This window comes from Mercenaria mercenaria, chromosome 16 (assembly GCF_021730395.1).
Source record: "Mercenaria mercenaria strain notata chromosome 16, MADL_Memer_1, whole genome shotgun sequence".
Taxonomy (NCBI): domain Eukaryota; kingdom Metazoa; phylum Mollusca; class Bivalvia; order Venerida; family Veneridae; genus Mercenaria; species Mercenaria mercenaria.
In genome coordinates this window covers 130,196-156,608 of record NC_069376.1, presented here as the reverse complement: position 1 = coordinate 156,608, position 26,413 = coordinate 130,196, and the positions used below count along the sequence as shown (strand labels likewise).

Genomic DNA, 26,413 nt, shown 5'->3' with positions numbered 1-26,413 from the left:
CTATATCTGCATAAATTGTAACGAAAGGCAAGACTTCTTTATTTTCTTTGGCGAAATGGTTGAAAGTTAAGACAATACACTAGCAACCCGATTTGAAAGTATTTCAAAAGTTTCATAACAAATAAAGAACAAAATGAATAAATCATAAGAAAATGTCCTTTTAAAAACAAAGATTGGGGTTTCAGGGTCATTGTTACATCAACCTGAAGGGTATAAGTTTTGACGAATATGCAGACGACGTCATCGTTGTTTCGAGATCAAACATCGTACTATGGTACTTTCTTGTTATATGTCCTTAATGGAACGTGAACATGTTTTAATACGTCCAGTAAAATTACTGACACTATTAATTAAAACTACGTTTTACGCTAAATTAATGATTAACAATATCACAGAAAAAATTCTTACTGATGTTATAAAGACTGATGATCAGGCTGTGCCGATGAAAAAATATATACCAACTAAGAAATTATGATGAAAGGTTTTCCGCTGCTACGAAGCCACTTTTGTGATGAATTTACCAAAAATAATAAATTTTAATGCAATTCGTTTTCGTTACACAAACAAAAACAATGGACACGGGTACCAATAAAAGACAATAATAACTTGAGGTATGTCATTTGTTAATATCGAAGAAAACACCACGACCAGCGGATTACTTCAGAACAATTAACCAGTTCCATGGCTATAAACAATTTTGTTCATCGGGCAAGATACCAAATACATCATTAGGTAAGGTCCAGACGACATAGAAATGGTTTGAGAGGTAGATATTTGCAAAATGAAAAAATGATGGGATGTGCCTGCGTTTTACATGTAATGTATGATCAACAGGCAAAATTATGTAAGAAGGGCAACATACTGCACTAGACAATGGGTAGCACATCTCATCTTAAATTCACACCAACAAAGGTAAACAGACGAATAAAATATAAACGCAACTATGGATAATAAAGGTGAACGTTCGCAAAGAAACCTTAATTAAGTAAAGCAGATTGAATGCGTACAAAGTTACCTAAGCTACGTGTTTATTCCCGTTGTTTGGGGCTGAAGGGGCCCAATCCAGTGTCAATTTTTCATTAATGTCTTCAGGTATTCAAACCAACACTTTAAACTTTCCTCGTGTTTTCGCACTTTGCAAAATATTTTTATTTGAACAAACTATTTAACTCGTGTATGTAAATGATAATGAATATTTTCTAAGTTCCTAAAATCATATACAAATATATAAATTTATATTTAAATCCTAAATAATTTAGCAGAGGTAAAACGGGATTCACTTCGATATAAGCATGGCAATGGTTGCGACAACAAACTTTAGCTTATAATTACTCTTAGAAATTGATTTTAAAGGCAAAGGTTGAATTACAACGGACGTACTCATTACAATGATAGCCAAAGGATACAAATTTTTAGTTATTACTTTTTAATTAACATCCACGATATTTTACTACATTGAATTTTGTTGGGGTGTAGTGAGTGTGTACGGTTTAAGCTTTTTCAAGCATGTCCGTCATTAAAGAAGGTGTCCCATTAGTAGCAGTGGGGCGCAATGCCACTTTATAGTCTGCCTCACTAGAATTCACACCGAAACAAGCGCACGATACTCCCACCCATCACAATATATTGACAAAGGGCTGAAAAAGTGCTAGAATTTTCTCGGTAATGCTGAGCGCCGAGTTAGGAAGCCAAAATAGTAACCATTTTTACGTCCTTCAGTTTACAACGGTCAGAATCGAAACACGACCTCTCGCACTCAAGCGCCTCCTGCCACTAGGCTATAAATAGGCGGTTGCTTTGAAATCTTATGTTAAAAAAAATCCATTATACAAGATCAAGAAGGCAAAGTTAACAGTGAATATTAGAAAAGGTTCTAATGGATAAGAATGCCGGAAATATTGTGTAGAATACATGAGTTATAATATTAAAAAACTAAAAAAAAAATAACGGGATGGCAAACGGAGGAGAAATATGTAAGTTGTGAAAATAACTACATACAAACCCTGGCAACGAGGGAAAAAACTATTAAGATAAAATTACATAGGATAGCTACGGAGGACCAGAATGTAAATAATGAAAATTTTAATTCACCGGAAGGCAGTGCAGGAACCAGAAGGTAAAAAAATAAATTCATTGAAACATGAAATTAAAAGATAGCAAAGAAGGACTAAAATTTATTTTTTTGAAATTAGGTAATGTGGGAGTCCCGTGACGCAGTGCTTGCAACTGGACTTTAACGACAGCGGTTCCGGATCGATTCCCGATCACGGCAGATATCCGACTAGTGTTCACCAAGTGATTAACCTAAATTGGTACTGTTTCCAGCAGTATAGGATTAGACTGATGCTGAGGTACAATATGCAGCTACCTTTGGCTTCGGCGAAATAATGTATTAACGAAGGAGTCGAAATGTAAATATTGGGATAACTAAAATACACGTTTGGTAACGAAGGGACTCGAAATGAAAAATATTGAAAAACTAAAAACACGTTTGGGAATGAAGGAGTTCGAAATGTAAAAAATTGATACCTAAAATGCCTGTTCGGTAACGAAGGATCGAAATGAAAATAATTGATAACAAAAATACGCGTTTGGTAACGAAGGAGTCGAAATGTAAATTGATAACTAAAATACACTTTGGTAACCGAAGAGTCGAAATGTAAATATTGATAACTAAAAATACACGTTTTTGGTACCGAAGGAGTCCGAAATGTAAATATTAATAATCAAAATACACGTTTGGTAACGAAGGGATCGGAAATGTAAATATTGATACCTAAAATGCCTGTTCGGTAACGAAGGAGTCGAAAAGTAAATATTGATAACTAAAATACCACCCCTTTTGGTAACGAAGGACGAGCAGAATGTAAATATTATACCTAAAATGCCTGTTTTGGGAACGAAGGAGTCGAAATGAAAATATTGATAACAAAAATAAAAACGTTTGGTAACGAAGGAGTCGAAATGTAAATATTGATAACTAAAATACACGTTTGGTAACGAAGGAGTCGAAATGTAAATATTGATAACTAAAATACACGTTTGGTAACGAAGGAGTCGAAATGTAAATATTAATAATCAAAATACACGTTTGGTAACGAAGGAATCGAAATGTAAATATTTATAACTAAAATACACGTTTGGTAACGAAGGAGTCGAAATGTAAATATTGATAACTAAAATACACGTTTGGTAACGAAGGAGTCGAAAGGTAAATATTGATACCTAAAATACACGTTCGGTAACCAACATGTCGGACGTGTTTTTGTAGACGTGTCAAACCAAATTCGTAAAAATTGTGTTTGAAGCTTATTAGCAACAGTTTATTATGGCTACAAGTGCACCAAATGATAGCGCTAAAACATTTGCAGCATATACGGGTAAATATTCTGTGTTATCCGATGATTATAAGCCAGTACAGAGAAACAAGCGTGCTCGCCATTCTACAGGTTCAGTGGGTGGGGTGGGGTCAAACCCGCCTCCAGATTATTTAGACCAGGATATGGATGTATTGAAACAGTTGCCGACGGACGAAAAGTTAAATGTGCTGTTGGAGGGTATGTTGCGATTGAACCTTATGCAGTGTAGAATAGATAACATTGAGTCGTATGTATACTTTAATAGTGCGGCACATGAAGTCGCGGATCAGAGGCTCAAGTTGTTAGAGTACAAGCAAATTGACATTGAGGCCCGTCAAAGGGAAACAAATTTGTTATTTTCTGGTTGTCCTGAAGTCGTTGGAGAAGACACAGCGTCTATAGTGAGCAATATTCTTATTGAAACGTTAAAGTTAGACAAATCGTCATTTGAAATATTGCGGGCATTCAGGTTAGGTAGAACAATCAGACCGCATGCAGGTGACAAGCGGCCCACTAAGCCCCAGCACCGTCAAATACTTGTGACTTTTGGAAATTCTACTCAGGTGAATCTTATTTTAAACAATGCAACTCGGCTAAAAGGTTCACAAACAGGTATTTCACGTGATTATCCAAAAGAAATTTCAGATGCACGTAAATCATTGTGGAGCGAATTCAAACGTCAACGCGAAATCCATGGTGCTAAAAACGTACGCCTGGTGTTTCCTGCAGCAATAATCGTCAAGGGTCGCACATATAAGGATCTCTTTCCAGACTGGTACTCAGTACTTAACCAGTCAAGATCTACAAATGTTAGACAGAGAATTATTGAAACCCTGAAGGAAAAACAGGATGAAGTCAAAAACCACTTTTCCCAGCCTGTATTCATGACAGATTCCGCAAACGAGCCCGAACATATTATCACTTCCGGGTCGGAATCGGAGGATAATACGAACACTCTCGAGAAACGTTTATTTTCTCCAAACCGGAAATCACCACCATCCAATCAAGCAAGGAGGGGTAGGTCTCGTTCTCGCCGACGAGACCAGCACCGCCGTAAATCTAGTACACATTCACTGTTACCAAGTTCCCGTGCGCCACATCCGGGTACTGATGAAAATCTAACCTCTGCGCAGACGACTACCACGTCGCAAATTCATAGCCCCATGTCAAGGATATCACGCAGTCGATCGAAAGATATGGCCCAGGATAAAAAAGCTACATAGGACAGTCAGGGGCCAGTGAACCCCAACTTTATCTTGAACTCAAGTAGCGAGCCTCCTCGCAAAATACTGAACATTGGTACTTTAAATGTATGCGGCATTAAATCTAGGTTAAACTACCAAGAATTCACAGATTTGGTGGGAAAGTTCGATGTTTTTTGTTGTACAGAATGCAAAATAGATCAATATGACGAATTTAATCTTAAAAATTACAAAGTGTTAAAAAAGCCCAGAAAACAGGCAGTTCTGCGTAAATCAGGTGGTATATGTATTTTTGTTTCAAGTATGTTGTATGATCACGTGGAAATAATACAATCCGATTCAGATTATATTATGTGGCTAAAAGTTAAAACAAATGCTGAACGTTCTAACGACGATTTGTTAATTGGTGTTATGTACATTCCTCCGGAGTCTTCTAAATATTTTAACCAGGATGAATTGTTGATTTTTGAAAATGAAATTGTCGATATGTGCAATTCATATGTTAATGTTTTGTTAACTGGTGATGCAAATGCCCATACGGCTGCACTTGACGATTTTACTGAAGCTGATGATTTTTTAACTAGTTATTTTGACCTTGATGATGTAATTGTTGATTTCTTTAACCAAGCAGAAACCTTAAGTAAGTTTGACATGAGTATACTACGCTCATCTCGAGACCCCAAAATAAATACTACAGGTCGTAAATTAATTGACATTTGTAAAAACAACAATTTATTTATTATGAACGGCCGTTTTGGCCAAGACAAGAATGTTGGCAATTTTACTTTTAAAAACACATCTATTATTGATTATTCTATATCGTCTGCTAATTTGTTGAAAAACCTGATTGACTTTAGTATTAGTGAAGTTGACAGTATATTTTCAGATGGTCATGCCCTACTTTCATTACAAATAAATTTTGATGTAGTAAATGTAAACATCAATGCAAATGATAACACTCGACGAAATTCGATACCCAGGTGGCAAAATAGGAAATCAAATGAATTTGTACAAAATATTGATGTAACTAAGATTGCAATGGTTAACTCATTATTAGATAATTTCGCACTAGATTCTGGTGACCAAAAAACTCAGTTGAATGATATTATTACGAGTATTGTTAACATTTTCGACGACTCGGCAAAATTTACGTTCACGACATACCAATCGTCAAATGAACAGCGTAATCGTAATTTACACGGATCTAATAATTTTACAAAAAATAAACCCTGGTACGGGCCGCGTTGTCGCAACAAGCGTATTGTTTACAATCGTATGCGAAAGCAGTATACTTTGAACAAAAATGACCACAATAGAAGTTTACTCAACCGTGCCAGTAAGGATTACAAGCGTACTATGAAATACTACCTAAATAAACACAATTTTATCAATGAGTCTAAACTTAGACAAATGCAAAAATCAGACCCTAAATTGTACAGTCTGGAAGTTTTTAAATAGACTTTCTTCTGTAAGAAACGGAAAAACGCCTACAGTCGAAGAGTTTTATGAGTACTTTAAAACTGTAAATTCTGCTCCTAACGAAAATGATGTATTTCAAGCTGAACAAACAAATTTATTTAATAATGATGCTATATTGAATGATCCCTTTACTGTTAATGAAATTTCAAAAATCATTAACAAATGTAAGAATGGAAAAGCGGCGAGTAATTCCGACAATATCACCAATGAATATATCAAATCTACCAAAGATTTAATGTTACCTATATACACAAAACTTTTTAATTTAATTTTAGATACAGGAATTATACCCACTACTTGGTCTGAGGGCTATATTATCCCGATTTATAAAGGAAAGGGCTCTACTTCATCACCTGAAAATTATAGGCCAATCACAATTCTTAGTTGCTTAGGTAAACTATTTACTGGGGTTTTAAATGAGAGGTTGACTAAGTTTGTTGATACATATAATATAATACATGAAAATCAAGCGGGCTTCAGAAAAAATTATTCTACCGTAGACCATGTTTTTACCTTAAATTTTCTAGTAAATTTACTGCAGACCCAGAAACGTAAATTGTTCGTTGCTTACGTGGACTTTTCTCGGGCCTTTGATAACTTACCAAGGGCCCAGTTATTCCAGAAGTTAATTGAAAATGGTATTAATGGGAAATTCCTTAGAATAATTCGCAATATGTATGATAATATACAGTCTTGCGTCCAACTCAATGGTAAATTCTCCCCCATGCTGGCGTGTGAATGTGGCGTTCGACAAGGAGAAAATCTTTCGCCTCTTTTATTTTCTTTGTTCTTAAACGATCTTTTAGACTTTTTGGAATCTAAAGATAACCATGGAATCCGTTTGGAGTATCTGTCTGATGAAATAGTTAGAATTTTGTGCATCTTCGTTCTCCTTTTTGCAGACGATACTGTCTTAATAGCTGATAGCCCGGATGAATTTCAAAAATGCCTGAACGATTTTAATACGTACTGTCAAATGTGGAAACTCCAAATTAATACAGATAAAACAAAGGCCATGATTTTTGGTTCTAATAAACGCGGTACGCGGAATATGTCATTTATTTTAAATGGAACTGATATAGAAATTGTTGATCAGTATAAATATTTGGGTGTTGTTTTTAGCCCAACTGGTAAATTTAATAAAGCTAGAATGCATCTAATTACACAAGCTAGAAAAGCAATGCATCTTTTATACAGACGTATCTATAATTTGAATTTACCAATAGATCTTCAATTAAAATTATTTGACAACACGGTAGTACCAATCCTGACCTTTTCTTGCGAAGTATGGGGTATAGAAAATTCAAGTGATATTGAAAAGGTACACCTAGAATTTCTACGTAAAATCACTAATTCACGCAAAAGTACCCCTGCTTACATTTTATATGGCGAGCTGGGCAGATATCCGATTGACATTTTAATACGCACAAAAATTATCAAATATTGGAATAAACTAGTTATAGATGACTCTAATAAGTATTCCAGAATTGCCTATAATATTATGTTAAATAGCACACGTAATTTTAAATGGTATAATTATGTTAGAAATATTTTTGATACAACTGGAAATAGTGGCATATTTTTAAATCAAGCAAATCTAACTTGCAACAATATTCACCTGTTAGTAAAACAAACATTGATTGACCAATTCCTTTCGGATTGGCACAGTAAAATGCAAGCATCTAATAAGGGTAAGCTTTACGGCCTTTTTAAAGATCAACACGCTTGTGAGAACTATCTAACATTATTACCTAAGCATCTGTACTTACCAATTTTTAAGTATCGCTCTGCAAATCATAAATTGCCTATTGAGACAGGTCGCTGGTCAAATGTTCCATACAATGATAGGAAATGTTCCTCATGCTCCAGAGAATTAGGCGACGAATTTCACTATCTACTTGTTTGTAATCGCTTCAGAGTTAAAAGAATCCAGCACATCCCAGTACAATTTTACAGAAATCCTAACATTATTAAATACAGCCAACTTATGAACAGCAAGGATCCAAAAATACTTAAAAATCTTAGCACATTTGTATCCTATATTATGAAGCACGTTCAGTAGAAATTTGTTTGTATAAATCCAAATATATTCAAGTTAATCACAGTTTAACACATGTACTCCTATTTGTTTGTACTGTTATATAATATCTACTCATTCATAAAGTGCAATTCTCCCAACATTGAATTACTTTCCTCGTGACCCTTTACTGATTATAGTAGTATATCCCGTCAATGACATTCCTTATTTACTCACTTGGATCAGCTCACGATTTTATCGTGCGCTGGTTACCTATAGTACAATACTGAATTTCCATGCTAAATTCAATACTTTAAATAAATTAAGCGGACAAATGAATATCACTGTCCCCTACCCTACCTATTACAGAGTTTACTATAAAATTTATAAAAAAAGAAGTTATTGCTATGTACTTTCTAGTTGTTACCCATATGTATGTTTTTTTCTGATTTGATTATTACATTGTCTGTTGTTGCACATGTAACCTGACGTAATAAAGAAATATTGTATTGTATTGTATTGGTAACGAAAGAGTCGAAATGTAAATATTAATAATCAAAATACACGTTTGGTAACGAAGGAATCAAAATGTTAATATTGATAACTAAAATACACCTTTGGTAATGAAGGAGTCGAAATGTAAATACTGATAACTAAAATACACGTTTAGTAACGAAGGAGTTGAAATGTAAATATTGATAACTAAACTGGTAACGAAGGAGTCAATTTTAACATTTATTACTTAAATACACAAGGACTGTGTATCAGACACAAATTTAAACCGAGGCAGTATAGAAGCTTCAGGGTATTTCCTCACCCTAAAAGAAATTGGGATATTTGAGCGGTTTCCTCCGTTTTCAAATGTTGTTTTAAAGATTTATGAAGTGCAGGCAGTTCAAGACTAAAATAGATGGATTTTTGTTTGTTTTTGGTTTAACGCCGTTTTTCAACAGTATTTCTGTCATGTAACGGCGGGCAGTTAACCTAACCAGTGTTCCTGGATTCTGTACCAGTACAAACCTGTTCTCCGCAAGTAACTGCCAACTTCCCCACATGAATCAGAGGTGGAGGACTAATGATTTCAGACACAATGTCGTTTATCAAATAGTCACGGAGAACATACGCCCCGCCCGAGGATCGAACTCACGACCCCGCGATCCGTAGAAATAGAGGGAATAATTATCATGAATATTACAATATCGCAAGTAAAACAAGTGTAGACATGTTATACCGTGTTCAGACTACGTTTTTAATCCTACATTAACTTGGGTTTATTTTTTAAACTCGTTTGCGTCCACACTATATGTGGTGTAAAACGTGAATGTTGTAAAGGTCAAGTGGTTTCTGTAATGTAGCATTAAAACTACTTCGGGAGGTGGTTTTAATACTACATTAAAAAGTAATGCTACATTATTTTACAAATGTGAACGCAAATGTGGGTTATAACTGGTTTTACAATCCCAAATCCACAGATCTTACCTTTTGGAGGAAGAATACCATGTGTTTCTCTTTTGTATCAAACAATTGATGCTGTGGCTGGCAAAAGTAATTGGACTGTTGTTGAAACAAAAACATTAAATTGCGATATGGAGTCATGCTGACGCTCAAAATGGACAATAGATGGAATGAACAGAAATTCTTAGATGAACACAGAAGTTTAAATATTGATGACCCCTTCTTGTTTCTGTTAGCCTCAATTCTTTGTAACCTTTTTTGCTTATTGCAAGATATTTGTTAACTTCCAACATTGCATGTATATATTTAAACCACATTTCTTTGCCTAGTGTGGACGCAAACTAAATTATATTTTGATGGGTTTTGAATGTCAAATACCAATTATAGCCAATTAGTGCCTAATAAAAATAAAACCGTTCTGCTAGTGTGAACACGGTATTATATATTAAAATCTCGTGTCAGACGAAATGCAATATCGACACATCAAACATTACATTGAATTTCAGCAAGACCATATTTGTTTTTCTATTAAACAAAGAAGGCTGAAAACTATGTGTCATTTTTCAACAATTAACGTTTTGGATGTCGCAATTATTACGTCATAGCGTTAGACGACATATTGGCGCGCTGGAAAAGAAATTAACAGAGATCAGGCAAATATTTTATAGATATCGTCAAGGACGTATATAATAATCATTGAAAACATGTTAGAATCGAAATGATATGTCCCAAACAGTAATTTGCTTGTGAATAAAAGCATTGTTTATCGTTTAGATGCGTATTATTATATCTCTCGGGCAGCGCCCTCGTATTATAATTCCTTCGCATCTAAACTCCAAACAATGATCTTATTTAACGAAAAATCACTGTTACGGATATATTACGTTTTATTTTATTTTTTTAAAGTGGATGAGTTCGAAGCAATATTATACTAGTATGCGAGGAAGTCACAGAATTTAAAACAACGCCATTGCGTTATAAGTAAACGTATCAACATTTTCGCTCAACAAAGATAACAACTGCGACCGTGACAGATGCAATAAGATAATATTGAATTTGTGCAAACTGGTGCTGGTTGACATGTGGCAAGTAATGGCACCTGCAGGAGAAAATGATTTATTGGCCAACATTACACTTTTTAAAGGGATAGAATTATGCTTTTATTTAGACATCAGATACTATTCTGCGTGGGCAAAAATGGCATTTTATCAGATTTGAATGAGAAATAGGTATAACTTCTGCAGTGGGGATTATTTCCTCTCACAAGTAGGTGCCTATGCTTTCGAAAAATTTGAAACTATAGATATAAATTTACTTTTATGCAGCTTACTGTATGGCTCATTTGTTTTCACAGAGTTAATTTTTAACGTATCAATCTGAAAAGCGATTGAGCGCAGGTTGGTTATCAAAAACTAAGCCGACCTACGGGTTAGAATTTGCAAGCGTATTTTGTACACATAAAACATGTATACAACTTTTTTTCTTAATTCGTGCACTGAAATATCCTCTTTTATCAATTTCCTGTCACTAAACTACAAAATGGATGAGCGATGCACCGCCTTCTGTCAAACCACATCTTTCCGAACATCGAACACGCGGCTATTCCATTTCCATTTACAGAAATTTTACTTTACCTACTAAACTTGCTGACTGCATTACTGTTATTTCTTTTGCTCCAAATTGTGAAAATTTGAAACAAATATTATGCGACGACAACTGGATATGCGGAAAAAAATGTATTACTATTTAGCAAAGACCATTTAAAAATACCTTATTGAGCAACATAATCCTGCTTTTATGAAACACACAACCTGATTATTTCGAGCAAACAGTATCTTTGATTAGGAGGATGATCGTGCACCTTTTATTGGGTTTAACGCATTAATTTCAACAACTACGGTTATGTAACCACGGGGGAGGAACTGTTACACGAGACTCGGTTGTGGAGGATATCATGTTACAGATTTAGGATGCTTCTGTTACAGTATTCCTGGATAACGTTACAGCATTCGGAGGATAATAATAGCTGTCGGTATCTTGTTTGCCAAAGATGTGGTAAAGATTTATCTCTTTTTCCAAAAATAAAAATTGTTTTTCTAGATCAGTGATATGCACGTCTGTTGAGACATTGCTTAACCTGCAAAACACAGTATATTGATGTTAATCAAGCGTTTTATGAAAAAATTCGAAATTTTGATAGAAAAATATCTAAAAGAAATTGATTAAAAGATATTCCAACCGTATTTCATGCAAATTTGCATTGATTAAAACCCTCTTCAGGCATGGACTTATAAAACGAGGTAGAAAAATTACTGTTGATCTAATATTTCGTGGTTTATAGAATGATGCAGTTTAGCCGGATATGTTACAGTTGTGGGGTGCTGCTTTTGAATGTGTTACAGATTTAGGATGATACTTTTTCCTTCTTCAGGATTCTGTTGTTAGATGTAAATACTGCTAAACAACATTTATTTTGTCATTTGAGGCAGTCAGACATGTACTAGAGTGGCGTTGCTGTAACGACGTTTAAAACACAGGAAAGTCCACCTAACGGGAAAAGATGTCGGTTGTGATATGTCAAGAATCACATATGATGAACAGTTGATGATACAAGTTATGCAGAGCAAATCTCCCGTCCCTTTTCCATGCAAATTGACCGATCGTTTGAACAATCTCTAATTACATCAGTTGTTAAATGTTTTTCCATAACCTCTAAATAAATCACCAAAGATATCGCGGAGCGAAATCGAAAAATGTTTTAAGTGTGTATTTATTTATATTCACATAGATTAATTACTTTCGTTCAAATCTAAAAAAGAGAGTGAGTTACTATGTTTATAAGGTAGCTCCTAATTTTCGAACAACCCGAATTTAATGTGCTCGTGCTCGCGTTTACGCAATGCCTACAGTCCTGAGACATGCCTTCTAATGGCGCACAGTCCTGAAAAGCCCTTGCCACCGTCATACACACAAAGACAAAGACGCATATACTTTTAGATGAAAATCCTGAAACATTATCCATTTTAACTATGAACTGCGTATAAAATCCTCTGTTAAATGATTTAGGCTCCTAACTGTGTCCAAACAGATTCAATGCTTCAGATTAGCCTATTTGATTGTGCATGCTTGCCAAATCTTCATTGCGCAGATGCATATCTGCTTGTAGGCAGCTACGCGCCTGCAAGCAGACTATGATTCGATGGTTGTTCCAACAGTAAACACGTATACATGTTTAACAAAAAAAGAATCTTTTGTTATTTGAAAAAATGTTTTATTGCACATGCGAGTTGTCGTGAGAAAAGCCAATTAATTTCTCCATTACCGATTCCGAGAGGATATTTTCTTTTAGGCTTATTAGTAATTGAAATCGTTGATAAAGACACGCATTGCCAAGCTCTTCTGAAGCTAGGACACATCGTTTGCTAGCTTAATACATGTAGCATAAACAGGTACTATTTATGAAAGAACAGCTTATTAAAGTGCAAACGACGATTCAATGCGAATTGGTGATTATGGTATCATATACATTAGATATAGAACACTAGCTTTCCATTGAAAATGTTTATATATCATTTTATTTTATATAGCTGTTGTATCAGATTTAGAATTTCGAAATTAGATAAAAAAAATGCACTTGGTATAATATATTTGTTACATCTTACAAAAAATCCCGCATAATTCATGATATCTAAATTTTATTTGCTATCCTGGTATTGTATATTGTCAAAATGTATTCTAAAAAGTATCATCCTAAATCTGTAACACATCCAGAAGAAGCACCCCACAACTGTAACATTCTATAAAACCACGAAAAATTAGACCCACATTGATTTTTCTACCTCGTATTATACCTGCATGCCTAAAGAGGGTCTTTATCGATGCAAATGAGCACAAAATATGGTTGAAACATATTTTAATCAACTTCTTTTAGATTTTCTATCAAAATTTCGGATTTTGTCATTAAACGCTTGATAGACATCAATATACTGTGTTTCACGTGTTAAACCATGTCTCAGCAGACGTACATACCATTGATCTAGAAAAACAATTTTTACTTTTGCAAAAAAGAGATAAATATTTACTATTTTTTTGGCAAACAAAACACCGACAGTGATTTTTATCCTCCGAATGCTGTAACGTTATCCAGGAAAACTGTAACAGTAGCATCCTAAATCTGTAACATGATATCCTCCACAACCGAGTCTCGTGTAACAGTTCCTCCCCCGTGGTAACGGGGATCGGTATTTTCTGACACATGTTTAGGTTCTGCACTTTAATTGAGTGGTTCTTTTTAGTACATAACAGATATAGGAAGAATTCGTACAAGCAAAATTGTTTTCTGTCAAATAACCAATAAAACTTGCCACATATTTATTTATAAATAGAATAGAATTTATAAGAAGATCCTTTGCAAACATGGGTGTAACGAATCAGAATAATAGAAGACTGCAAGATCTTTCACGCCGTCTAAAGCTGGCTTATGCAGAAATTTATTATATGGATATTGAATGGACTTCATGATCCTACAGGACAAGAAAAAATAACTGGGTTGCAATGAATTTACAGAGCTAATAAACAGGGCGGAATGGCTGTTTAAACGATTGAGGTTACAGTTTAATTACTTATTCAATAGAAGAATTGTATGCAAAGGACCATTAAACAGACAGTTAATATGTACTAATACTTTCAAGGTGTCCGTTATTAATAACCTACTGTGCAGTGAACTTACACAAATTCTCAGGACGTATGTCCAGTTTTGAACTTTTGCAAATAGTGTTTATTTTCATATTTGCAACCCCCCGAAAAGATATTTTCAGTATTCTAATACAATGATTTTATAATATTATCTCTTATTTTGAACGATAAAATAAATTTTAAAAGCAGCGTGATTGTTGATACATCGTAATAGCGTTTAAAACAAAATGCCTTCAAGGTCACCTGAAATATGAAACATGTGATTTAGGTACCCATGATGCCCGTTGAAAAATAATTATGTAAATCACCAATTTATATAAACATTTTTATCTCTCATTGAATTGGCTTTCAACTTATATGACTTAAGTTTTGTACTAATGTTATATTATTTCAAATTTGTGTAATTATCTGATTTCTGTTAGATTATATTTTCTACAACCTTGTTATAACAATGAGATATATCTACGAGGAGTGTTCGATATGAATTGCTTATTGTCCTCTAGCTCGATATCCACGTGGGGCACGATAAAAACCAATACCTACCTGTATAGGGCTATTCAATACCTACACAACGGTGTATAAATGTACATGTTAGACTAAGTGTAAGACATAAAATTTACCATTTGAATACACGCAATCATTGACCACTGTAGTAAAAATGGTTGGTAGAAGCGTCGACAAGAAAGATGAAATACGGGCTTACATCAAAGCTCGCTCAAAACTTGGTTGTTCTTTGAAGCAGCTGATGACTGAACTTTCTACTGCTTATGGACCTTCTTATGTGTCTTACAGTTCGGCGGTGGAAAAAGAAATTTGAGTGTAGAGTCCATCAAAAATGCACCGAAATCAGGTAGGCCAAAATCTGCATCTCGTAAAGAAATCGTTTCCAAAATAAAGGAAATCATTGAAGGAGATGCCAGATTTACAGTTCGTGATATTGCACGAAAGGTAGGCATATCACTAACAACGGTTCACCTTATTTTGAAGAAGCATTTGAAAGTCAGAAAGATTTCTGCTAGATGGGTGCCACATCTGTTGACTGATGAGCAAAAGAGGCAACGGGTTAAAGTGGCCAAAAAGCTGCTTCAAATGTTTCCAAAATATGACAAAAAGCAGTTTGCCAATGTCGTCACAGGTGATGAAACCTGGGTCCATTATTTTGAGCCCGTCAGAAAGATAAGCAATAAGATCTGGGCCACTAAACACAGCAAACGCCCAATAATTGCCAAACGTTCTTTGAGTGCAAAGAAGGTTTTGTATGCAATCTTCTTCTCTGGTGAAGGAGTCGCAATAAAAGTGCCGGTGAAAAAGGGCAAAAGCATCACCGGAAAGTACTACAAAGACGTAGTACTGAAGAAACTGAAAAAGTATTATCAGAAACGACGCCCTGCCACTGGTTTTAAACATGTCCGTCTTCTACATGACAATGCCCCCGCTCATACCTCCGCAATAGTTACGGCGTTTTTGAAGAAAGAAAAAGTAACTGTTTTGCCTCACCCACCGTATTCTCCAGACCTTGCCTCATGTGATTTCTTTTTCTTTCCGAAATTGAAATCATTCCTTGCTGGGCGGAAATACCAGTCTCGACAGACACTTGGATCTGCCATTCATCAGTACCTTATTACTGTGCCCAAATCAGCGTACCGTGACGCCTTCAGGAAGTGGATACATCGGCTGAAACTTTGCATTTCTAGCCACGGGGAGTACTTCGAGGGCGTGAAATGAGCCCTTTTGGGCTAACTTGAAATTTGAAGTCTCCAGATAGAAATAAGAAATTCATTTCGAACATCCCTCGTATGATATCCGAAACATGTAGAATAATTATAATACGAGATAAAGCACGACCGAAGTGTTATACTACTTGGCAATATTTCCTTTTCAAAAAATTATATTATTTGTGACATTGTATTAATTTATAAATGTAATTTTGTACAGGTTACATATAGAACATATAATTTTGATATTGCACATGCTCAAGAATATTACGAAAGTAGCAATCAAGTAGCAGAGTAATGAAATAAGTTCCCAAAAAGTAACTTTTATAATATCATAAAGACATCTGGAGAATTTAAATGATCGTTTAATCAATTAGTTATATAAATCAGTTTATTTCCAAAACTTGTCCATGTATAAGACACTCCAGCTACAAACAAACACATTTTTTTGTCCCGAGGAGTTGGTTTTAAGAGAATTTTAGGATGTGTAGGTTAATGTATATGTAAGTAGCAAATTTAGAAAGAAAATTAATTTACAGTTTCTTCAATTATATAAATATAAACAAAGATAAATAACATAGTTGTCAAACCCTGGTGTACTGATACTACAAAACAGTCTGTTTACTTGCATTGCTGATATCAGAATCAAACTATAACAATAATCGTATATATGTCTACCATGTGCACGAGTGTTTCATGCAATATAAATGTCGTGGGCATTTCGTTATATTATCTAGTACACGACACATTTTAGTAAGTGGTGGTGTTCCTTTCTTTGCATTTTGTTTCGGATTTTACATATATACAGTGAACGTTTTACATATACGAAAGCAATCTGGACTATATGGTAATTTATCACTCCAGGAATTGGTCTGTATAGTGTTTACAGATGGAAACAAAAATTCTCATATGTTTATAAACATCATGCAGATCTATTCCTCAAACAACAACTATTACATAGACATCAGATTTAAATGTTTGAAATTTAGGCCTTCATAACTTACTTGACGTGATTTATACAAACGCTGCATGGTTGAATAACTTAAATTTTACCTTTGTAATCATTGGGTGGAAATATATTGTTAATTCCCGTTTTTAGGCGATATAATGTCAGCTGTAGTTAAAATGGCGATATTTGTTAACTTATTGACAGAGGACTCATTTTCAGTGGTAAAGGACTTTATTATCAACGATTTTTAAAAGATAATATAACGCCCAGTCGGTGACATATAAATTACATTTAATCCTACCTTCATACAAAATAAAGGCAAAAATCAAGGGTTACGATAAATTTTGCTTTATCAGGTTCGTGACTTGATAAAGCTTGGTGGCTTTCTTTTTGATTTTTTAAAATAACTGATAAAAGACATATTAATGAAATTATTTTTAACAACGCGCTTTAATTAGACCATGGTTCAAATATATAGCTATGCATACCGTATTTGCAATTACCACAAACAAAGTTTTTATAACGGAAACGATCGGAGAAACGGAAAATGACCCATGTATAGCGCTTGTCCATGATTTTAGCATTCTGCACTTAATTCAAGGAATATATTGCATCTGGAATGGAGTGTTATTGAATAAAATCATTGAGGGAACGGTTTGCCTATTTGTGTTGTCAAGCGGCGTTTTGGCTTGTGTATAAGTTTGCATGGTGAATGTGATCAATCCGATTTGCAACTGAACTTCGGACAAAACTTCACTTGGCAGCAAATTAAAACTATTCGTTCATGTTTATCATAACAGACAGGTCGTGCACAAAACAAGGTTAGCCTTTGTTTTTCAGCTTTTATGTTATAATATTTTGGATTTTAAAGACCTATTTGTGTAATGGTGGTGCGTATTAATTTCTAAATTTTTATGCAAGACTCAGAACTAGTTGGTAGTAAATTTTGAATTTTGATTCAAGAAAATGTTTTAGATCACGGTAGAGTAAATACAACATTAGGTTACTGTCTTATAAATGAGCCTCGACTTTTATATTTTCTCCAACTCACTTAATAAATTTAAATCAATAAGACAGTAATCTAATATTCTCTGTTCCTCAGTTTTTAGCCTGACACGTTTAAATATCTGTATTATGAATATAGCAGAAAACTGCAGAAATAAATACACGATGAAGATAAGGTGAGAGGTGTTGCACATTTCATTACCTCTCATGAACAGACTCAATCAAACCGAGTCTGCTATTATTTTTCTTGGTTGCATTCTTTGCTTCCAAAGGATCTTTTTACAGATTTTATTCTATATCTTTTTTATTCAAACCGATGTCGATCACTAATTTAAATATTTGTTAATCTGATTTTTTATCATTTCCTAATTGCAACGTTTACCTTATTATGATCACGTATTTCTGTCAGATTTAAATGATTGCTAGAGATATGCACTATACACTAAATTATTTTGGGTAATCCCCACAGTTTCCCATTAGTAATCTACCACGTCATCAAAGTTTATAAACGTTTTGTCAGATCATATCAGTTGTTACTTGACATGCACGCAAAGTGTATAAATAGAATATACGTTTAAAGATTTCAGTACTACATTTATTGTGAATTGTTATATTTGCTTTATTTGACAGAGGTTTAGTCATATGGTAATTTGACTTTATCGTCCAAGGACTAATTCAAAATAGGGGCAGATGTCTTCTTGGGAAACACGTTTGGGGCGACAAGAATCCAAAACGATTAACAAGAATGGTTTGAAATAAAGAACATAAAGTTTATTCCGATGCATATTTTTGTTTTGCACAAGAACTTGAGCTTGTAAATGTATTAATGTAATTCATTGTAGAACTGCATGGTATAAATGGTTTGTCGTAGGAATTGTTTCGATAATTGTAAGGAAAATGTGTTTGTGAACATACTGAATTTTGTTTGATACGGTGCTACGTGCAGGATACACAAAATATATTTGAATATAAATTATATAGAGGAGAACGCTTCAGATCTTTTCTCGTGCGCATGATATGTTATGTCGTGCGCATCACTTATTATCTCGTTAAAATGACATGTTATCTCGTGCACTCGATACCTTATTTCACACACACGACATCTTTTTTTCGTGCACTTGACATCCTATTTCGTGCAACAAACATCTTATTTCGTGCACTCAACATCTTATTTACAGGGCTTTACAAATTATTCCAAGCGCGCGGCACATTTAGTATGTATACATATGAATAGATCACTGATTAGACACTTGCTGGTCTTCTTTGAAACAAAGAAGATTAACTTAGCTATACTATAAACGATGATTACCATGCATTTACTATTATTGTTATAAATATTTAAAAAATCATATCGAAAAAGTATTTAGGTACATTTTTGTAGTTTAAATTAATAAGCACATTTAAAACTTGTAACTCATGTAGATACAACATAAATAACCATTGACAGCCTTTGTTTAATTACTTTCTGTAAACGAAGCAATAGTGCTGCATTTTTCCCGTATAACGTAAAGTTTCCTATGTTGGTCAAACAAAACTAAAACATCGAGTATAACAGAAAAAGAAATCAATTATTATGCAGTACTACAACGTATTTATTCATATAAAAACCATTTATAACTTCTCATTATCATTTAATCAGCATTCCATAACATCAACAATATAAGAACATCTTTTATATCATTTTAAAATCTGGCATTATATCCTCACCCTAGAAACAAATCTAAGCTTTTATACCCTTACTCTTGCGAATTGGGATTTTGTGCAAAATGTGATTAGTAATATTAATTTTACAAACAGCAGCGTTTTACATTAACCTATTTTTGGGTTTTCTTTATGTGTTTTGAGGAAAGGCAAAAATAAAAAGAATATTAGCTACTGTCGTTGATCGCTCATTATTTTAGAAATAAATCAGTTTTTATCCGATGTAGTTTTTTTTTGCGCACTTCAGCTTTTGAAAAGCCCCTTTTAAAATAAGGGGAAAGGGCTAGAAAAGGGAAAAGGGGACCAAGCAAAAACACTCGTGGTGGTTTTGTTGTGGTCAGTGGGGACAGGATAGGAAAAGTGGGCGACTAAAGATTGTTGAAGAACGTTTCGAAAATGAGTTTTTTTGTGTTGAGGGCACTTTAAAACCCTTCACTTTGTATGAAGATGTTGTTTTTAACCCGGGTTTTAAAAACCAAATTATATATAAGAGTACGAATTTCTTATGCTTTTTACAAAATAATATGCAAACATGTATTAATCTATCACTAATTCATAGCTATGTTAAAACATTTTTAATTTTATAGACACTCCGGCCCGGTTTAAATTTAAGGGTCGTTACGCGTTTTACTCTAGAGAATATCTTTTAAATAGTAAGTTTGATAAGCTATGGGATTTTGTTTACCCGTGGGTCTAAAAAAAAACCGTCTACCTTGAATGTTACTTCATCATGTTAACGAAATGTTTTCAACTAAAAGGTTTTATAACGGAAATCAGTATATCCAAAACAGTGTGTAGGATAAGGGCCCCTTTAAATTGACTTGTTCTGCACATGACAGATATGTGGAGATTAAATTTGCTCAAACGAAATTATTGTTGTCTGTAAAGTAATCAATAAAACTAGACAGACATATAGAGTCTACTAGAAGGTATTTTGGAAACATAATATGCAACCAAGCAAAGTAATAGCAAACCCGGTTCTGTTGAGTAAGGTAAGTTAAGGCAACCCCTTTCCCGGGCCCCCTCCCTGACTTGTGTCTTATGCGTAATTCTTTACATATGTTTTTATTAAATTAATGAACTCATGCCCCAAAAGGAACGGGAAAAATATAACTGTTTTTATGAAAACTCGATTTTAAATCGTTTTGGGGAATGATTACATTCTTGAATTAAAAAAAAAAATGTATTGCAAAATGCAACAAAATTTTAAAAATGCATTAAAAGATTAGATTTTAAAGTTCGTCGCAAAATGTTCCACCCCCCCTATGATAAGTACTACTGCTTGGTTAAATTTTTAAAACTTTTTGTTAAATTTATAGCAAAAAAGTAAAGATGGTATTTTGGGGGAAAAAAAATGGATTGGAAAAAAAGGAAATTACAAGTTTGTTCTTTTATTTTTTTACATCAAATTTTATGATAAAATAAGAACCCAAAGACATGAAATAATGATCTGATGCATAAACTTTAGCCAACCAAGATGAATTAGGATTCGTGCATGACAAAATGGCTGCAAAGTGGTGATAATATATGTGTAACAGAATGGCTACTAAAGGGATAAAAAAATTATGTGATAACAGAACTGGCCCCTAAAGTGATGAAAAAATTTATGTGATAAAAAAATTGTCTCCCTCAAGGGAAAACAAATTTTTAAATGGGGAACAGTAAAACTCCAAAGCAGTCGATAATTAATCGTAAATTTGTGATGACAGCAAAATAAAATTTAAAACCCCATGATAAATCTAGCGGATAAAACAAGTACCCCAAGGATAATTATATTGAAAAACATCTCCCTCTGATATGTAATTTTTTAATTCAATTCGCACTAGAAAACTTTCCCTTTCGGCTCTTTTCGAAGGGTAAAAACCAAACTAAAGACTGTTTAAAAAATGAGTTTTATAATTACGACTATCCTTTTTTGTATTGTTTAAATATCGTGAGGCTTAAGAAGGATTTTTTTTTTTAAATGAAGCCTTTAAATCATTGGTTAAAAAGAAAAAAAAAGACTACAGCTGTTAATGAAAGTCTCTTTTGACATTGCTTCGTATCACGAAAATTGATTAAAAACCGATTTTGCGATAAAATTCAAGCATTTTCTAGTAATGTTAAACAGGTCCAGGGGATTATTTGAATGTTAACACAAACTTACTCAGTAAACTTTTATTGAGAATTTTTTAGTTTAAGTTTAGGCTTGGTTTAAGGTTGATCAGTATATCACAAAACAAACGTAATTATTAGTTAACAAACAATATCTTAACAAATACCTTATCTGTCAAATACATGTTTTACTATTCTGTCTATAAAATGGGATACTTAACGAGTGCCCCATAAAAAAGAAAAAATGTCTTTGTAAAGAATAAATGAAAAACAATTGTTGAAAACGATGTTTTAATTAGTTTAAACACTGATACATTGTTGCAAAAACATGTAACAGTTTTTCAAAACTGGTGTGTTTTTGGGGCCTAAAAAGCCCATATTGTGGCCCCTTCAAGCGTCTTTTCCGGAAATTCTACTATAGAGTAAATTGACAATGGTTTTTAGTAAGTACATGTTTTTATGTGGTTTTTTTTATGTAAAAAAAAGCTTTTTCTATGATTTGGTGATGATCTTTTTTTTTTCTTCGAAACCTAACTTATAAGAATGGTTCGAAATATGACCACTTACATAATAAATAACGATAAATGATCACAAAATATACAAGCAATAAAACTTCTCCGAGTTGTTTAAAGTATCAACCAAAGTCGGACATTTTTTTGTACAATTATCACAGAAATTAAATGTCAGATATTAGGAAAATGTATATTTTACTTTTCAAGATAATACGTTCTCAGGCTACATTTGAAATAAAAAGGTTGAGTCCACTGTTTCTACACATTTTATAGATAGCTCCTAAGCGGTAAATCGCTGTGGATCCCTTTTTCTCCCTAAGTTACTTATATTGTATCATGAATTGTTATAAAAAAATCCCCAAAATATTTAAATATAACCGGGTTTTGGCCACCCAAAAAAATTTTTTTGTATTTTATGAAAGAATTTTACAAGTAATTTTTCTTTGAAATCTTGATTGTTAATCTTTAAGGTCCTCTGAAATTCAACACACATGGTGCCATTGAAAAAAAATGTAATTACCAATTTTAAAGAAAGAACATATTTATCTCTCTGCGAATTGGTTTTTAAATACGAAAGGTACTTGTATATGGTATGACTCTGTTCCAGTGTTATTCTGTTGTATATCGTATGACTTTGTTCCAGTGTTATTCTATTCTGTTCTGTTATTACCTCTGTATTACACTTAATTTTAAAGTAATGTAGTTATTTGATTTCTGTTTATATTTGATATATAATTTTATTTTCTTCACCCTTGTAATAACAATGAGATATATCTATGATATCTGAAAAAAATGTAAAATAATTATTATGCAAGACAAAGTCGGTCTGTAGTGTTATACTAGTTTGGCATTTTGTCCATTCAAAAAATTTTAAACTTGAAAATATAACCGATTTTCTCAGCTACATTTTGATCAGTTTGTGACACTTTATTATAAATTAAAAATTAAAAAAATTCTCAGTTTTTATTCTGCAGAAAACTGCAGCAAAAAACTTGCACGATAATGATAAGTTTCTTTACCTTTTCTTTTCTCAAATAAATGTCGATCACTAATTTAAATATTTGTCAATCTGATTTAATCGTCTCCTAAGTGTCACGTTTACCTTATTACGATCTCGTATTTCTGTCAGACTGAAATATTTGCTTTACTGTGGTCGATAAACGCTTTACATACATGTACTTGAATTAAATTATTTTGGGTAATTTCCACATATTCCCATTAGTTTCCTACCACGTCATCAAGGTTTAAAAACGTTTAGTCAGTAATAATAGCAGATCATTTCAGGTGTATCTTGATGTGCACGCAGGGTATGAATAAAATATGTGTTCAAATATTTCAATGCTACATATTTTTTAATTGTTCTATTTGTTTTACTTGACAGAGGTTTAGTCATACGGTAATTTGACTTATCAGCCGGCAAGGGGGATTTATTCAAAACAGGGGCAAATATATTGGGAGACCAAGTGGCTCTTTTGGGAGAAAATTTCCACAACGGGTAACTACAATGGTACAAAATAAAGGACATTTAGTTTATGCCGATGCATCGTCTTGTTTTACACAAGAACTTGAGCATGTAAATGTATTTATGTAATTCGATGTAGAACTGCATTGTATTTGTTTGTTTCGTTTGGGTTTACTGCCGTTTTACAACAGTATTTCAGTCATGCAGCTGCGGACAGTTAAACCCACCCTGTTCTGGATTTGGACCAGTACAAATTTTCTCCGAAAGTAATGCCCAAATTTTTCCCATGAATTACAGAGGTGAAAAAAGAATGATTTCAGACAAAAATCTTTTTCAAATGTCACGGAAAAATTACGCCCTTTTCGGGGATCAAACTTGTTACCCTGCCATCCGTAGACCAACGTTCTTCCTACTGAGCTAAGCGGGCAGGTCAGCTGCATTGCATAATTGATATGTCGTAGACATTTTCTAGATAATTGTAAGAAAATTGTTTATGTGAACATATTGAATTTTGTTTGTTACGGTGTAACATAGGATAGACAAATTAATTTTGAAAATTGATTACTCTTCAGATGTCATCTCGTGCGCGTCTTATTCCAAGCTCACGGGACTACAGTGTAAAAAGGATTTACATGATCGAAAACCCTTTTTGTTCTGTTTTAAAAAAGTATAGATTAAATGAAAAAATTTAACCACTAAGAACGATGTTTACCCTGAATTTAGCCCACTTGTTTCAAAAAATAAAAAAAAAATACGAAAAAATATTTTAGGCATTTAAAATTAATGAGAATTAAACATGTTAAAAATTAGTAACTTTAGAGATCAGAAAAATGTCCAGTTTTTGTTAAATTCTTTTTGGAGCAGCAATAAGTTTTTATTTTTTGTTAAAATTAAAAATTTCTTGTTGGTCAAAAAGGGGCGCTTTATTTTTTTTGGTTTTTCGGGCGTTAACCTCCTTTTGATAAAGTGTTCTAAAATAACTTTTCACAAATATTACCAGATGAGTAATGAGTGCGCATAAAAACAGGGCCCCGGGATCAAACGTAGTACGAAAAAAATTGATCCTGGGCTGTGATACTGTTTTTTTGAATAGGGCTATTTTTACAGAAAAAAAAGTTACCCGCCTTGGAACATAAAATCTTAAAAAACACGAAATTGGTAAAGGTTTTGTTATGGGATCAAAAAAAATGTGTTTTAGACAAAATTTTGGTGTAGATAGCTCTCAGGCTGGTTTTTGTTTTTTTTGTTGTTTTTTTGGTGCTCTTTGTTCCCTATATTACCCTTCCTTCATTTTTTGTAACTCGTGTGATCAGTCGCATTTTTTAAATATTTCTTGTTTTTCAATGTTTTTAAAAACACCACATGACATATTTTGTTTAATTTTGTAAAAATAAATACAAACCCTGATTGCAAATAATTAATATGAAGATATTTGTAAAATTTCCGCTAGCAATTGTTGTTTTGATCGGTCGCAAGAGGAAGAGAGGGAGCAGATTGGTTTATAGGGTGTGGTTTTGTTATCTGTGTCTGCTGGAAGTTTTAGTTAGGGAAAATAACTAGATGAAAGTTATATCTATCGGGCTTGAACCTTATGTAATAGGGTTAGTTAATATATATTATATAGATTAATTGAATATTATCCAAAATGGATTGAAAGAAGTGTAACGAAAGTTACCTTAGTCATGTAACTCTATTCCAAATGATTTATTTAGATTCCAAACGTATCCATTGTTGAGTTGTAATAAATGTCTTAAGGAATCACGTAGTCACAACACAAAAAAAATTCACTTTGTATGAAGATGTTTAATTTTAACACCAGTTGTTAAACGTAAAAGTTTATAAGTACGAATTTCTTATGCTTTTACAAAAAATATGCAAACATATATTTATTTATAATTTGCTCCAGTAAATTAATTATAGCAGAGTTAAAATATATTTCAACTCGTAAACACCTACGACTGTTACCCTCTGTGAGATTGATTTTTCTAATGCCCGTGAAACACACATTTTGTTAAATAGTAGGCTTGATTACCATATATGGCAATAGTTTGCTGCGATGTCATAAATTAAATCGTCTACCTTGAAAGATGATATTGTAAGTTCCAGGCCTGTCGTTTTTGTTTAAACATTTTTGATCCAACACGCAAGTATACACGTTAAAAATTTAGAACGCATTCGTTTATCTAATCGTTTGAATGTTCAAATAAATAGAAATTTGGTTTTGAATATTGTAAACACCTTATACAGGCTATCTTGATAGAAATGCAGAAAGTATAAATATCTCAAATGTTCTAGTTGTATTTTTTATTTTCTGTTCATACTGCATACCAAAATACGTTTTATATATAGATATAACATACATAAAAACATCCAAAAAATGGCCTTGAATGAGAAATCATAGTCCTTTTACCGACTAGATACAAATCTTTATATATTTTCATTTCTATTTTAATATAATCAGACCGTTCACTCTTGACTCTGATATCCAATGTTCTGAATAGGAAAGAGACATAATTATACGAAATTTGAATAGCCAGAAGATTTATATCAAGTGAAAAAATCAAGGGGTCTAGCTGAGAACAGCCTAAGGGTAATTATTATTTAAGAGGTTTTTTTTTCTCTTTCTCTCTTAGTTTGTCAAAGGCCACTATTGCCAAAATTGGTGCTTCTTGTTGATAAGAAATATAAAATGATCCCAGCTAATCCTTACCAACTATAAATTTCTATAATAACTAGTCCCATTCTCCAATTTGAACCATAACTTATCA

General features: G+C 33.3%; 1 protein-coding gene across 1 annotated transcript in view; it reads right to left on the bottom strand.

Moving 5' to 3' along the window:
• LOC123539751 (uncharacterized) overlaps positions 1-25,760 on the bottom strand; it is a 182,896-nt gene extending 157,136 nt beyond the window's left edge. Inside the window, exon 1 of the mRNA XM_053526039.1 lies at positions 25,321-25,760. The gene's annotated coding sequence lies outside the window, so the exon portion shown is untranslated. The remainder of the gene's footprint in view (positions 1-25,320) is intronic.
• Between the last annotated feature and the right edge of the window lie 653 nt (positions 25,761-26,413).